The sequence below is a fragment of the Podarcis pityusensis genome (genome assembly GCF_964106645.2).
Source record: "Podarcis pityusensis genome assembly, chromosome: 3".
Taxonomy (NCBI): Eukaryota; Metazoa; Chordata; class Lepidosauria; order Squamata; family Lacertidae; genus Podarcis; species Podarcis pityusensis.
Genome location: NC_138026.1, coordinates 3,116,583 through 3,131,634, shown reverse-complemented (window position 1 = coordinate 3,131,634; position 15,052 = coordinate 3,116,583). Strand labels below are relative to the sequence as shown.

At 43.5% G+C, this 15,052-nt stretch overlaps 1 protein-coding gene across 7 annotated transcripts in view; it reads left to right on the top strand.

Annotated features, from left to right (window-relative positions):
- Positions 1-15,052, top strand: part of B3GNT2 (UDP-GlcNAc:betaGal beta-1,3-N-acetylglucosaminyltransferase 2) — a 56,112-nt gene that overhangs the window by 29,099 nt on the left and 11,961 nt on the right. The window contains exon 1 of one of the 7 annotated variants that reach the window (XM_080997465.1): positions 62-203. The exons of 2 other annotated variants lie outside the window; for them this stretch is intronic. The gene's annotated coding sequence lies outside the window, so the exon portion shown is untranslated. Of the gene's footprint in view, positions 1-61; positions 204-261; positions 762-14,459; positions 14,614-15,052 lie in introns of those variants that run through there. 4 more of the 7 variants (XM_080997463.1, XM_080997459.1, XM_080997464.1 and 1 more) reach the window with 4 other exon arrangements.

The window sequence follows — 15,052 nt, the reverse complement described above, 5'->3', positions numbered from 1 at the left end:
CTCTCGCTCGCTCGCTGGCTCGCTCCTCTCCCCGTTCCCCCTCTGTTCCTCCGGTGGCAGCGGCAGCGTGGCCGCCTGGGGGGCTGCCTTGGGTTCCTGCGCGAGCGGGGCGAGAGGCTGGCGGGAAGCGGAGCAGCCTCGGAGGGCACCCCAGCAACAAGTGGCCGCGCCGCCGCCGCCGCCCTGCCCTCCCCTCGGAGCAGGTAGCCTCCTGGCCAGCATGTCCCCCGGCACCCGGCGAGCTGGCGGGCCCGCGGCGCCGTCGCCGAAGCTGCTGCTGCTGCTGGGTTAGGCATTGCCCGCGCTGTGCCCTCGAGAGCGCCGCGCTCTCTGTCGGAGCCGAGCGAGCGAGCGAGGGAGTGAGTCACCCGCGCGCAAGAGAGGGAGGAGGGAGGCCGGCGGAAGCGGCGTTGGCGGCGGCGTCGCCACCCGCCCTTTCCCGGGCTTCTACTCTCCCTTCCCTGCTGCCGTCGGGGAGAGCCGAGGGAAGCCGCGCGCCCCGCCGCCAGGCCTCCAGCACCGGCCTCGTTCCCGGCGAGAAGAGCGGAGGGAGCCGCACCTGGGGGCGGGGAGGCGCGCCGGGCCGCCGCGGCGGAAGCGGCGCGCAATGGGAGCAGCCGCGGCGGGTTCTGGCGCCCCCGACGAGGCCATCGCCCCCTGAAAAGCGATGGTGGCGGATGCCCCGACGACGGCACGAGTAGGAGCAGTAGCGGCGGCCCGGGCCATTGTCTGCCAAGGTAATGCGAGCCTCCATCGCCAAGGTGTGTGTGTGCGTGGAGCGAGGGGCGGGCGGGCGAGGCGGGAAAGGCAGGACGGGACCCGCGGCCACAGCCCTCCTCGCCGGGAAACCCGCGGGCTGCTCCGGCGTGGGGGGAGAAGGGGAGGCTGCGCTTTCGGCCGGGCGTCGGAAGGGTCACGCGCAAGGAGTTGGCGCCCTCTCCCTCCCTCCCTCCCTCCCTCGCTCCCCTTCCCAGCCCCAGGCTCCGGCGGGCGCCCTCAGCCGCCAGCCTGCTTCGGGGGTTTTGCTCCCCGGGCTTGGACGTGGAAAATTCTAGCTCAGCCTGTGGCTTCAAGAATGGGCGTTGAGGTCTGCGAGACAAACGGGGGAATTTCCTCTTCGGGCGCCCTAGGGGCCGCGTGCGAGAGAGACTCCGATTTGTGGCGTTGAGATTGGAGCCTGTCTTCTTCTGGCGTGGCTCTTCTCTTCTCTTCTCTTTCTCTTCTCTTTCTCCCCCCGCCCCCCCCCCCCAAGCAGTCCGCTGCCTGTCCGACCTGCACAGTCCATTCATCAGCCTTGCCTATACTGTATTCAGGAATGGTAGAGTTCATGTGGGCGCAAGTGAAAATGTAGAGGGGTTTTGTCTACAAAGACATTTAGGTTGCAATCCCAGACACATTGACTTTTACATTTGACTGGGGGCGGGGGCGACGACTTCTAAGTGCATATGTATATGGTTGCCCCGTTGGGAGGGGGCGGGTGGTTGACTAAGGGTGATGGTGAAATCTGGATAATAAAAAGAAGTTGGGCCAGATTTCTGTTGCTGTTATTCAGGTATCAACATGACACAGAGCAGTTTCTGTTTCTGCTTGAGTGAAAAAGTAAGTTGGCCTTGAGATTTGTTTAGTGTTAACTAAACAGGGCTCCCCCTAGTTACAAATTTGAAAGGAGGAATATAGCAGGCGCTTGCCCTGGCTGCTCTTACCTTGTGATCTTCTGGCATTGGTCATGAATTACAGTATATTGAAGAAAATTGCAACACAGAGCCCTTGTTGTGAAGTGGGGCAGTTCTACTGACAGTTGCCCCTTAGAAGCTGCAGCCCTCTGCTGTCAAGTGGAAAAATAATTCATTCTAAATTGGAAGTGGCAAGCATAATCCATGGCAATTTGCTCCAAACATAGAAGCATCCTCTGGAATTCAATAGGAGTTCTTTTTTTAGCATCTGTGCAAGTTTTCTTCTTTCACATTTAGTGGAGTTAATCTTATTGTAGGGTTTGACACAATGATCTCACTCCATGAGGGTGATTTCACGCATAAAGAATTTACCACACTGATACAGGTGCAGAGATCAAACATGAATAAGCCTTAAAATAACCTACTTTAAATTTAGTTGGTCTTTAACACAAGAATGTATAGCAGAAATTGTTTTAAAAGCCTTTAGCATGACCTTCAGATAACAGCCCACCATGGTGTAGTTTAATGATTAACTTTAGGATTCAGCTAGGTAATATGGAATCTGTTTTGACAAGAATTTGTTACCTTTCATCAGATAAGGGGAATCCTTGATCCTTTTGTGCTCTTGAATCTTTCCATTCTTGCCAAAGATCACAAAAATTACGTGTTGCAATGAGTTTTTGTTATGTTACGAAGCACTTTATTAAAAGTGGTAAATACCACTGTTTCATAGATAGGGATATAGTCATGGATATTTATGTTTCCTTACCTCTACCTCTAACTAGTCACCTGCATGACAACAGTAATGTTAGCTTTCATAAAATGCCCCATGCTGTAGGTTTTTCCCATTAAGTGTCATTTAATTTTCATAGAGTAGAATATATCTGGTATGGCTTAGGTGAAAGGTAGCAAAAGGGTGTCTTTTGAAACTTCTCATAATCCAAGGAAGTGAATGGACTATTTCCATAATTCCCTGGTGTGTCACCATGTTATCAGGGTGTTAATAGGCCTTCCCCTTTATGTCACATGCTGGGTCAGTTGTACAACAACCTGGAGAAAAGTTGCCATGCTACAGGTAGGGAGGGATCAACTGGCTGCTTAAGAGTCTGGTTGCAAAGAGTAGCATGCAGCCATGGTAGAGAAATAAACTTTTAACATACCGTATAAAACAAGAAAAAAAATATTCTGAATCTCAGAAGCCAGAACAGCAAGCCGGATCGCTGCGCAGTGAAAGCAGCAATCCCTCTTGCTGTTCTGGCTTCTGGGATAGCTGCGCAGCCTGCATTTGCTCCATAAGACGCACACACATTTCCCCTTACTTTTTAGGAGGGAAAAAGCGAGTCTTATAGAGCAAAAAATACGGTAAGCAAAGGGGAAGGCAAAGGCACTGGAATTTTGTGGCGACTTGGGAGATGTTTGTGATATACATGAAAGAACTTCAGCCTGCTATAAACATGTCATCTGCATTCCCCAGGTTCTGGGACAGAACTTAATACACTTACTTATGAGAGACAAACACACATCCTCACCTGTTTTGTTTTGTACATTATAATAAAAAAATATATATTTTTTAAAGATTGGGGAAAAGCTGACTGCTTAAGAGTCTGACGTAACCTCCCTCAACCTGATACCAGCCAGATGTTTTGTGTACTTTAAACACCCATCACCCCCCAACCAGGATGCTTAATTCTTAGGATTGATGGAAGTTGTAATCTAAAACCAATGTTGGGCACCAGATTGAGGAAACCTGGAATGGTGGAGGAGAAGGGACTGTTGGCAAGGGAGTGGCACTGGAGAGTATGGAAGGCAGTAGCAGAACACCAGCATGCTGATTGGAGCTGAGGCAGACTGAAGAGAATTATGGTGAATCTGATTCCAGGCTATAGGAAGTACTGAAGCTCGATAATTGCGACCATTCTGTTTACAGACACTAGTAAATGAAGGCAACTGCTCAGTTTCAAGTGTCTTCCAAATATGCTGCTTGGTAGTGTTTGCATATGTGTTTTCATAAAAGAAGCCTTAGGGCTCTTTGTGCATGATGCAGATTAAAGGTAGATTACAGAAACTGAAAAAAGAGTTTATGCTTGGAAGTAAATCCTGTTGAGTAAATCCTTTGTAATAACTCAGTGAAAGTTATTACTGAATAAAGGTTTAAGTGTACGTCAAATGTTGTGGACAAAGGACAAAACAAACATAGAGAAGTGTGTTTGTCAATGCATAGCTCTTACATGCTACTCCACTTTTCAGACTTTGAAATCTATATGCTATTTTGTAGTTAATCAGGATTGTAAAAATCATGAGTCTGCTAGTCTGACACACACACTTTAAGGAACAAGTTATAATAAAAGGTGAGAATCTCTTAGAAGACCATGTTCTTAAAAAGTCAGGATGTTCTGTGTGGGTGGATCAAGGGGCTTTAAAATCATGCTTTGAATTGCCAGGGGAAAGGGCTGATTATAAAATGTCCTGAATGTTTAACCCTGTCTTGGTTGCCGTAGCAATTAAAACTTACAGAATCATCAAACTGTAGAGTTGGAAGGGAGCATGAGGGTAATGTAGTCCAACCCCTGCAATGCAGGAATCTTTTTGCCTAATGTGGGACTCAAACCCATAACTTTGCGATTAAAAATCTCATTCTCTTCTAACATTATCAAAGAACCTCTGGTCATACTTCTGGGAGTGTAGCCCACACATGTGAGCTGCAATGATTTGTAATTGCTTGGGGCAGCAATTGTGAAATTGAGGATTTCTGCAAGTATACCAAGCAGCATAACACATGAAGACTTAAGTTTGGGCACTGTCCAGAAGCAAGGACAGCTAGATAGTTGACAGAAATGTTTCTTCTTGTTACAAAAGTAAAACGTTCTTGCCACCTGATTGACAGTAAAGATAGTCCTAGCTTGCCGTGCACAATAATAAATACCTAACAATACACCACACATTTTAGGGTGGGCATACTTTAGGCTGATGGGGGTCTATTTCGTTTTTTCATTCCAGAGCCCCAGATCCACTAGCTGGAGTTGCTCAAAAACAGCAACTTAAACATAAGGGTTAGCTGCGACAATTCATAAAATAGCAGGTCAGATTTTAGCTGAATGCAGTAGGCCTTATAGTCCTTGGTGGGCCAAAGATTGTACCTGGAATATTCAACAGCGTATGCTGCATGTTTACCCAGAAGTAGCCCTGTCAAGTTTCTAGACTTGATTCATTGTGTAAGTGCTTACCCTTTTAAAGCCTTATATAAATTGGGACCCAGGTACTAAAGTATTGCCTTCAGCGAATGAACTGGTCCATATGCTAAGTAGACCTTTGGAGAACCTTTTCTCTTTATCTCTGCTTTTTTTGGTGTTGGCTTCCTGCCTCTGGAATGTCTTCCTTAGGGAAGCTTCTGGCAAAGGCTCTTACACATTAGTGTTGTTATGCAAATGCCTGCTTATTTCCCCAGACCACCTTGGCTGAATTTTGTTTTATTATGCTGTTGCAATTTTATGCTTTTGCTATTTTATTGCCCTTTGATTTTATTGTTTCTAACGGTTTTATTTATTTATTTATTTAATTTCTATACTGCCCTATACCTGAAGGTCTCAGGGCAGTTCACATAAAACATCAAATACATAAAATCAAAACAAAAATAACAACCCAATAACTCCCCCCCCCCCAAAAAAGAGCCAGCATTTTAAAAAGGGTATAGGATGTTAAGACAGGGGGCCACTGCAGAGAAGGCCCATTCTCATGTTGCCACCCTCCTGACCTCTCAAGAAGAAGGGCCTCAGAAGATGATCTCAGGGTCCGGGTAGGTTAACATGGGAAGAGACGGTCCTTGAGGTATTTAGGTTAGCCATCCTGGCAGCAACAATGTCACTTCAGCAATACTGAGGGAGGGGGTAAAAATATTCCTAAATAAATAAGCACCACTTATTCTGCTGGGCACCAACACAATGTAAATTCTGGATCTGAGAGAGGGGGGAAGTACCAGTGCATGCTACTAATTCAACTACTATGAGAGAGAGAGCATAATTTCAATGAGTACTTACATAATAATATGAGATCACTGAGCAGAGAAAACGGAGTCAAGAATAGGGCTGTGTAATTCTAACCTTGCTGGCTTAACCAAACATTGCAGTTGCTAGCCCTCCCCCCAGCAGTTATAACCCCTTCTCTGATCCAGAAAGAAGTAGAGAGGATCATGCGCTGTTGGGCAGTATTTCCTGAAGGCACACAGTGGGCTTTAGGCCCTGGTATCAAACATTTTGCCTGCATGCCTCTTTCGCCTGAGGACCACATTGTCTTCTGGGCAACTTTCCAGGGACCTCATGTAAATTGTGGCCAGGGCTAGAGGCCAGGGTGGGAAACGTAATAAATGTAATCTTGTGAGTTTATACAGTAGGCTACCTTCTACCCACCCATCCACACCATTCCCTCTTCCATCCAGGCAGGCTAGGGCTGCCATATTTCAAAAGGTGAAAATCCGGACAAAATCCGCCCCCGCCCCCCCCCCCTGGAAGTTGTTGAGCTATTTTTAAGGGAAATCGGCAAAAACAACACTGCTGACATGCATTGCCATACGTCCAGATTTTCCCGGACATTTCAGCGATTTCTGCCCAGACTGCTGAATCCTGGCTATGTCCAGGAAATTCTGGGTGTATGGCAACCCTAAGGTAAGCAAGAGTTATTGTTAGAGTGGAGGAACACAAGGCCATTGAGGGATGTGGCCTGGGCAGAGTTCCAAGAGCTAGTCAGAGATCTTGAGGGCCACATTTGACCCTCAGGCCTTTGGTTCTCCCATCCACAATATGTAGCCTTTCTCCAAACCTTGGAACTGGAGAGGGAGTGGGGGGGGGGTCACCATACAGTTGCTTGGAGATCTCCCATGTACCTCAGCACCTTCAGAGCTTGGAGGATAGCTGGCAATTTGTCATACTAGAGAGTAGCAGCATGCCTGCCTTGATGAATGTGCCCTGAGCAAAAACTTGAAGGCACTTCAGCTGGTGACTGAGACTGATACATGCTACTTGTTCTTAGCCATTGCTCAACCAGCCATTATCACACTTATGACACTATAGCTGCTGGTCCAAGGCTGCTGGCAAAGCAACCCTTCCGTTCCAAGCACTACTACTGGAGTGTCTTTCAGGAATGCAGACTACTCTGCATTCTGCTACCACTTGACCAGAAAAGGAGTGAAGCAGCTGACTGAATTACCCTCCAAACACTGGCTCCCTTGGCCATTAAAGCGAGATGAGCGCCACAACCCCAGAGTCGTTCGCGACTGGACTTAATGGTCAGGGGTCCCTTTACCTTTATCATTTCAAATTATACATGTGCCCACAAGCAATTTTCCATGCTTTCTCCCCACCTTCCCTGTATGTACCCATGATGTCTGCTGTTATAGAAGAAGGGCTAGCACAATCTGAGCATCACATTTAAAAAGGGAGCACAAGTGACAGTTTCTGCCATGACCAAGACAGTAGTCAACATGTCTCCACCTCAGAGCTCTTGACCTATTTACAATGGCTTTACCTCCAGAAGTCAAATACAGTGGTACCTCGGGTTAAGTACTTAATTCGTTCCGGAGGTCCGTTCTTAACCTGAAACTGTTCTTAACCTGAAGCACCACTTTAGCTAATGGGGCCTCCCGCTGCTGCCTCTGTGCCATTTCTGTTCTCACCCTGAAGCAAAGTTCTTAACCCGAGGTACTATTTCTGGGTTAGCGGAATCTGTAACCTGAAGCGTCTGTAACCTGAGGTACCGCTGTATTTTTTTGTCCCTGGGTTTGTTTTTAAATAGAAAGAGTTTGGGTAGTATTCAACTAAATTTTACTTTGAGTAGAGCCATTGAAATGAATGAACATTACTGTTAGATGCATTGATTTCACTGGGTCTACTCTGAGTAAAACCTAGTTGAAAGCACTCTTAAACTCTAGTAAAAAGTGTTGGATGGAATTTAATGGGTTCAGTTCAAATAGATTTTGTGTTTAGACCTTTAGTAATGCAGTCACATAATTTCAAACCATGATATTTTAAAATGAAATGTGTTGTTTTATGTTTATATTCTTCAAAGAATATGATTTAAATAAAAGCTTTTGCTCCCATGTAGCAAGTGTGTAATGATTGCAGTCCTAATATTTTCATCTTAGCTCTGAAATGTGGTTACTTTCAGATAAGAAAAACTTAACATACTGGCTCTTTACACATTTGTAGAATCATAGCTACTAAATTATCCTCAAGAGTTTTGTCATGTGCATCTTTAACCAGTGACTCATCTGACACCTCACAGTAAGCCAAGGGTTGCTAATGTGGCACCCATGGGCAAACATGTGCTAACAGAGGCTTTCCCCACTTTACCTGGAGTTTCCTTTTTGGATGTCAAGTGGAGAGACAGCTGAGGGTGGGAATAAGAGGACAGGAGGAGGACAAAGTGTGTTAAAACAAGCCGTAGTTCCTTTGGTCACCTGAAGGCCATTGAATCTGGCCATTGTGCACAGTGGACAGAAAAACATGGATAGTAAACAAATGCTAACCTTGTAGAGCAGGGGTAGGCGATGCGGCCCAATCGCCTTCTCAATCCGGCCCATGGACGGTCTGGGAATCAGTGTGTTTTTACATGAGTAGAATGTGTCCTTTTATTTAAAATGCATCTCTGGGGTATTTGTGGGGCATAGGAATTTGTACTTCTTCTTTTTCCCCCCAAAATATAGTCCCCAAAATATAGTCCGGCCCACCACATGGTCTGAGGGACGGTGGACCGGCCCACGGCTGAAAAAGGTTGCTGACCCCTATTGTAGAGTAACAACTTTCACTCTGGAAATTAGTGCTAGCATTGGTGGCAACAGCTAGAGAGGTCACACATCTTTAGAACATTTAGATGCAGCACAGAAGATGAATAATGAAATGTTGCATTACTGTATATTCAGCTAAGAAAAAATAGAGCAGAAACCCCTTGAGAGGCAATTGGTATTTAATCAAATAGAAGTCCTAACCAGGATTTTTTTTTTTTTAAGCAGAGGGAAACTTGATGAAATAATTTCATCATCAGTAGCTTAGTATAGAGCCTAATTAGACATGAGTAGAATGAGTAGAATGTTATGGGATGCAGGTTGCCCTGTGGGTTAAACCACAGAGCCTAGGGCTTGCCAATCAGAAGGTCGGCAGTTCAAATCCCCATGATGGGGTGAGCTCCCGTTGCTCGGTCCCTGCTCCTGGCAACCTCGCAGTTCGAAAGCATGTCAAAGTGCAAGTAGATAAATAGGTACCGCTCCTGCGGGAAGATAAATGGTGTTTCCGTGCAGCTTAGTCATGCTGGCCACATGACCTGGAAGCTGTACGCTGGCTCCCTGGCCAATAAAGCGAGATGAGCGCCACAGCCCCAGAGTCGTCCCCGACTGGACCTAATGGTCAGGGGTCCCTTTACCTTTACCTTTAGAATGTTACTTGGCATGGTTAAATATTTCTGAGGTCTAAACTTACTCATGGAAAACATCAAGGCTTCATTTCAGGCCCCTGCAGTATAATGTGGGTGATCCACTAGCAGAATGCAGCACCTCTTCAACAGTTGTTGTATAAACTGGGACTAAGCTCACCTGCATTGCCCATGATCCCATTCCAGGAGTGCTGAGCAATAACTGCTATTTCTTTCCATTTTTTGTTGGCCATCTATGGAAGGGGAGGACGTAAGCCAAGTAGCCCAGTTCAGAAATCATAAGAGTACATGTTATAGAGCAGGGGTGTCCAATAGGTCGATTGCGATCTACCTGTCGATCACGGATGTACCTGGTCGATCCTGGTCAGTCAAGGGACACTGATGCCCCCCCCCCCAAACAAACAAACACAACAACTTTGGCTGATCCTCCCCCCCCCCAAAAAAAGCTCAACAACTCCAGTCAATCCAATGGGTAGATTACTGCCAGTTTGTTTATAGTGGGAGTAGATCGCAATCTCTTGGAAGTTGGACACCCCCGGTATAGAGATATGAACAGAGGACAAGCATGAGGGCTCCTGGCTAGTCTTTTTCTTTTTCTTTTCGTTTCATAGTTGAAGAGTTTGGGTTCGTCACTGTGGAAAGCTTGTAATCTTAGTCACCGTGGCACTTGGAAAGTGTTGCATGATTCATTACTCAATCCTTTCTTTTTGACACATCATTGACTATTCAGATGTTACTAAGAATCTGAACACATGGTGGATGCATAGCATAGTGCAACACAGGGTTGGCCCTTCTGAGCTGCCCTCTCATTGAATTGCTGATATTCTTCCACAAACATAGTCAAAGCAATTGTAACTGGCTCATGGTGTTTACCTATTCACAACATCACTGCTTATCTGGTTAGATGGTGATGCATTGCAAACAGTAATATTTGGGTTAAAGGTCTGTTCTTTGCTGGTGGAAAAAAACGAAAAGTTTCAGAAGAGGAAGCCAAGCAACTAGTGATCCATTTAACCCCTCTTGTCTTTTCTTCCAGCTTCTGTTAATTAGTAGCTGAACTCCAGCTTTTTATCATTCTTTTTCATAGGAGTTTAGCTGCTAGGAGCTCTGCAAGCTGTTGAAAAGCAGTCGGAGATTAATTCAAATTCTGCTCTCTTTAATTTTGACTGTTGTTACTGAAATAAAAGTTCTCTTTTTACCATATAGTTCATTATCTCAACTATCAAAAGCTAGTTGTAAATTCTGTCATATCATCCTTGTTATTTCTTTTAAAACAATATTTCTGAGTTCTATTTCAGTCCCTTGATTCCCATTACATGAATTTTGTGGTGCTACTTATAGCATATCAGGAGTTCATAGTTCAAAGTATATAGAACCCATTTCAAGGAACTGTAATGCAGGTTTACCGCAATCCCTGTTGGAAAAGAAATTGACTAAGAACTTGACACAGGCATGGGCTTATGAGAACTAAATTAACCAGAAGCTGAAATGCTTTACCGTTTCTACCTTTACTGACTGCAATCTTAAATATTCTTATCAAAAAGTACCTCATGGGATCCAGATCCTAAGTAAACCTGTTCAAAATCAAGGTGAATGACAGGCAGAGCAATCCTAAGAATTCTTTCTCAGAAATAAGTCTTTTTGTGTAAATAGGACTTACTCCTTAGAAAGTATGCATAGGCTTGTAGAATTGGATACTTGAAAACTAGACATTAACGTACATAAGTGCAAACTGAATTTTGTGCCTTGTGAGCAGAACCTGTGTTCCTGGAAGGGAGAAAATGTGATTAAGTAGTCAGAGTTTCTATAGTCGTATCACAGGAACAAAATTAACCTACTTGGGCATCTGGAAATTCCCATGCTCTAACCAGTTTGATCTAGCTATTCAAATACCATTGCTTCAACAGCTTTTTTCATCAGCATTACAGAACAAGCATTTAATATTATCCCTTAGACATTGTGGCTGGGGTGGGAAGGATTCCGGCTGAAAAAATTAATACTTGCATGATTGACTTCGTGTAGTTTAACCCTGTTTCTTCTTTTCATGTGGAGGGGCTAAGGCAATGATCTGAGTTTACACAACAAAGCCATTTATTGCAGTCTGCACAATGTAACATAGTCGACACTAGAAAGATCTTTTTGGTGTAACAGTAGATAACCGATATAAGACAGTCTAGAAAGTAGCGCTTCTTGAGAGACTGTGGTTGACATGTGGACAGATCAAGAAGGGTGGCTTCACCCCAGTGGTTTGATTTTATTACATATGCTATGTTGTAAAGAAAATCTTCCCCTTATGGGGTATCCAAGAGCCCGTATAGAGTCCTTACGTGGGTTCCCTCTTGGTAGGAGAAAATAACAGAAAATAGACATTTTTAATTCCCTGCCCTGGAGCTCAAGACCACCCCTCCATACATCATACATACATCACAGAAGGTGTAACCCAAGACCACCACCCCCCACAAACATCATACCTACATCACAGAAAAGGTGGTCTACAACAGAAATTTGAATGTTGTTGCTTTTCCTGTCAGTCAGGTTATCTGATAATGCCTTATCTGATTGCCTTTCCTGGTAGTCTGCCCATTCCTTTGAAATGGTGATTACCCAATTTCTGTAACAAGGAAGGTTTTTCACTTCCTTCCTCCTTGCAGAGAAACATTTGGTCAGCTTGGGAGTCAAAATGGTTTCAGGTCGGTCTTCCTGTGCTGATCTGTGCTTGGTTGGTACATTTATGAACATATATATTATATAAGACCTGAAACTTTATTATTACAGCTAGTATGTATGAACAATCCCGCCCCCAGCCTTTGGCTCAATTTGGTTTATTTAAACAATATTTTCACTTCCATTCTCATGTTCAGTTATATATCAGTACCCAATTTTGCCTTATTTGTAACCTAAAAAGAAAATGATTATTATCCATATTCAGTTTTAACACAACACAAGGATATTTGACTGGACAGTTGGCTACGTGATATTGAATGTTAACTGTTACTTTTATCTTGTTTAAATTAGTTTATAAACCAGGAACCTATATATTGGCCACTAACCACAAACCAAATGTCTGAGATATGCTATTTTTGTTATCCATGAATGATGATACAAGATGGTTTTGGTCTGTTTATTTGGTTTATTTATTTATAATTGTGGTCCTTTATATAAAACCCAATAAAGAGTTATTTATAAAAAAACAAAAACAAAAAAACAATACAGCCAGTGGCCAGTGAAATAAGAAAAGTTAGAAGTACTGTATCTCTTTCTTACACCGTAATCCTTCCCAGGATTAAAACTGCATAAAACAAGTGAAGCAGTTTCAGGATTGAGCTGCTAACTTGAATTTATTGTTGTCTGACACAGCAATAATAATACTGAAGCATTAAGTTGGCCTTCCCCAATTTGTGGCCTTTCAAATGAGACACAGCTCTCATCAGCCCCGGTCCTCATTACCAATGGTCAGAGATTATGGAAGTTGCTGAAGAAGGCTGCCAACCTCTTGACTTTATAAAGTGTACATTAATCTAAAATATGCTATCTGTGATTTGAAGCTAACTGTTTAAAATTCACGAACATCAACCCCAAATCTTTAATTGCTTGTCGCCCCCCTCCCCAATCCTTTTACTTATACAAAACTTTGCATATAATTAAATTGATGATAACTTTACTGTTCAAGTGCCAGGTTAACAGAGGCTAGCCATAAGTCCCCTTTTATAATAGAAGCAAAACTTTTCTTCAGTAATATGAAAGCTGCTGTATTTACTTATTTATTTTTCAGATTCCTTGCCCTTTGCCATGAAGTCCCAGGACAGGTTGCAACAATATACAATTACAAAAACAAGTAAAGCAATTATAATTTCAGAATAAGTAAAACACATAATATAGGTAGCAACGGGGGTTCCATTCCTGCCCCCCCCCCCATTAGTGGAGCATGCATAAGCGTGCACTGTTCCATCCCTTGTTCTGCCCTCTTCTGGGTCTAAAAGGACCCAAGTGTTGGTGGTTGTGTGTCAAACAGACGTGCGCAAAATGGTCGCTGCCTGTACAGTTATAATAACCTGAACGGTACATATTCAACAAAAGGCATCCACACACTGAACACCTTTTCTGCAGTGGCTCCCTGCTTGTGGAATGCTCTCCCCAAGCACCTTCATGACATATCTTACATATCTTTAGGTGCCAGGCAAAAACATACTTCTTCTTTCAGGCCTTTGGCTAATTAGCCAATCTATGGTCTTTTAAACTGTTAGAGGGGGTATTGTTTTTGTTTGTTGCTATGTTATGTATTTTTGCCTTTTTTAGATTGTAAACCTCTCTGTGATCCTTGGATGAAGGGCAAAATAGAAATTTAATAATTCATTATCATCATCATCATCATCATCTTACCTAGTTTCTCCTTCCCACCTAGACTGTCTTAGGAAGTGGAGGCAGCTGAAAGTTAGGTGGAGAAAGCAGACCATGTGTTGAAAGTTGAGGATCTGAAGGTGAATATCTAGAAGCCTTGAAAGCAAGTGACGCTTTAGGAATCACATACATTTTTGTGCTTGAATACCAGAAACAATGCACTGTGCATTGTAATTAAAAACGATTTCGTAGATTAACTAAGACTGCAACCCCAACCCCATTTACCTGCCCTATCGAGTTCAATACGATGTATTTTTTAGTAGTCATGTTTAGGATTGTACTGTTTAGTTTCTAGAGATGGGCAGCCTGATCGGATGCATGTTTACTCAAGATGTAAGCTCCACCAAGTTCAGTATGACTTGCTTCCACATAAGTGCACAGTCTCACATCATTATGCAGAAGTTCCATTTAATGCTGTGGGCTTCATGACACACTTTGTATTTACAAAATTTAGCTCAAAAAACAAAATAAACTACACGTATGTAAATTAATGTGTAAAATTGTTTAGATTTGTTCTTTTTCATGGCGGTTTATCAGATGACATTTGCAAAAGCCTCTGAATTACACAATCTCTGTAGCTCCAAATATGGGCAGCAGCTACTAATATTGACCTACCTGAATACATAATATTGGCCTACCTATATAGCTTGCTGTTACTTGAAAACAGTTTTCACGAGTGTGTTGGATATCTAAAATCTTACACTTCCTACCCAATTGTGTTGGTGCTGGTACATGAAACTCATGCTGTGTTGCAGACGGTGTCCCTTCTTTCTGAAGTCTGGAGAGGACTTTTAAATATCACTTCAGTGTATCCAGCTCCTAATATGTGCTAACAATGGACTCTGATGTCATGGCATACAGGAGAAAGTGCCAGTGCAGTTTTATGTAGCAGCTTCTCCCCTGTATGCCTTACAGTTTTTCTGTTAGGAAGAGTCAATACCAAATCCTCTCCTTTCCATCTGAAATTGTAATAAATTCAGGTTTGCTAGCCTGATATCATAGCTCATTAATGCCATCCTGTCTGTATTTTATATAGTAGTTTGATAGTCATTGAGCTAGAATGAAGTTTTTTATTTGCTTAATTTGAGTATCTTCCATATTGCCTTCAACCATCTGGAAGTACTTGGTAAGTTTCCTTTTGCTATATACAATATTATTAACTGCTTATCTGATTGGCTGTTGATTCATAGTCAAAAGGCCAACTGTGTGCCATCTGAAGTAGTGAGGTTGTGTTCGCACGTAATACTTAAGCCATGAATTAAAATGCAGCACATTAAAAAACTAATTCAATCAGTAATAATGCTGTGAGAAAATTTCTTCCAATGAAGTGGATGGGGAAGACTAACAGATCATATGACCCACCATCTTCTAGCTACAGGGCCAGCCAACCACCACCATTGCTATTAACAAACCAGCTGGCTGTCCGCTAACATAATCACCATATTTTTCGCTCTATAAGAAGCACTTTTCCCCTCCTAAAAAGTAAGGGGAAATGTGTGTTCATCTTATGGAGCGAATGCAAGCTGCGCAGCTTTTGCTGAAGCCAGGAGAGCAAGAGGGATTGG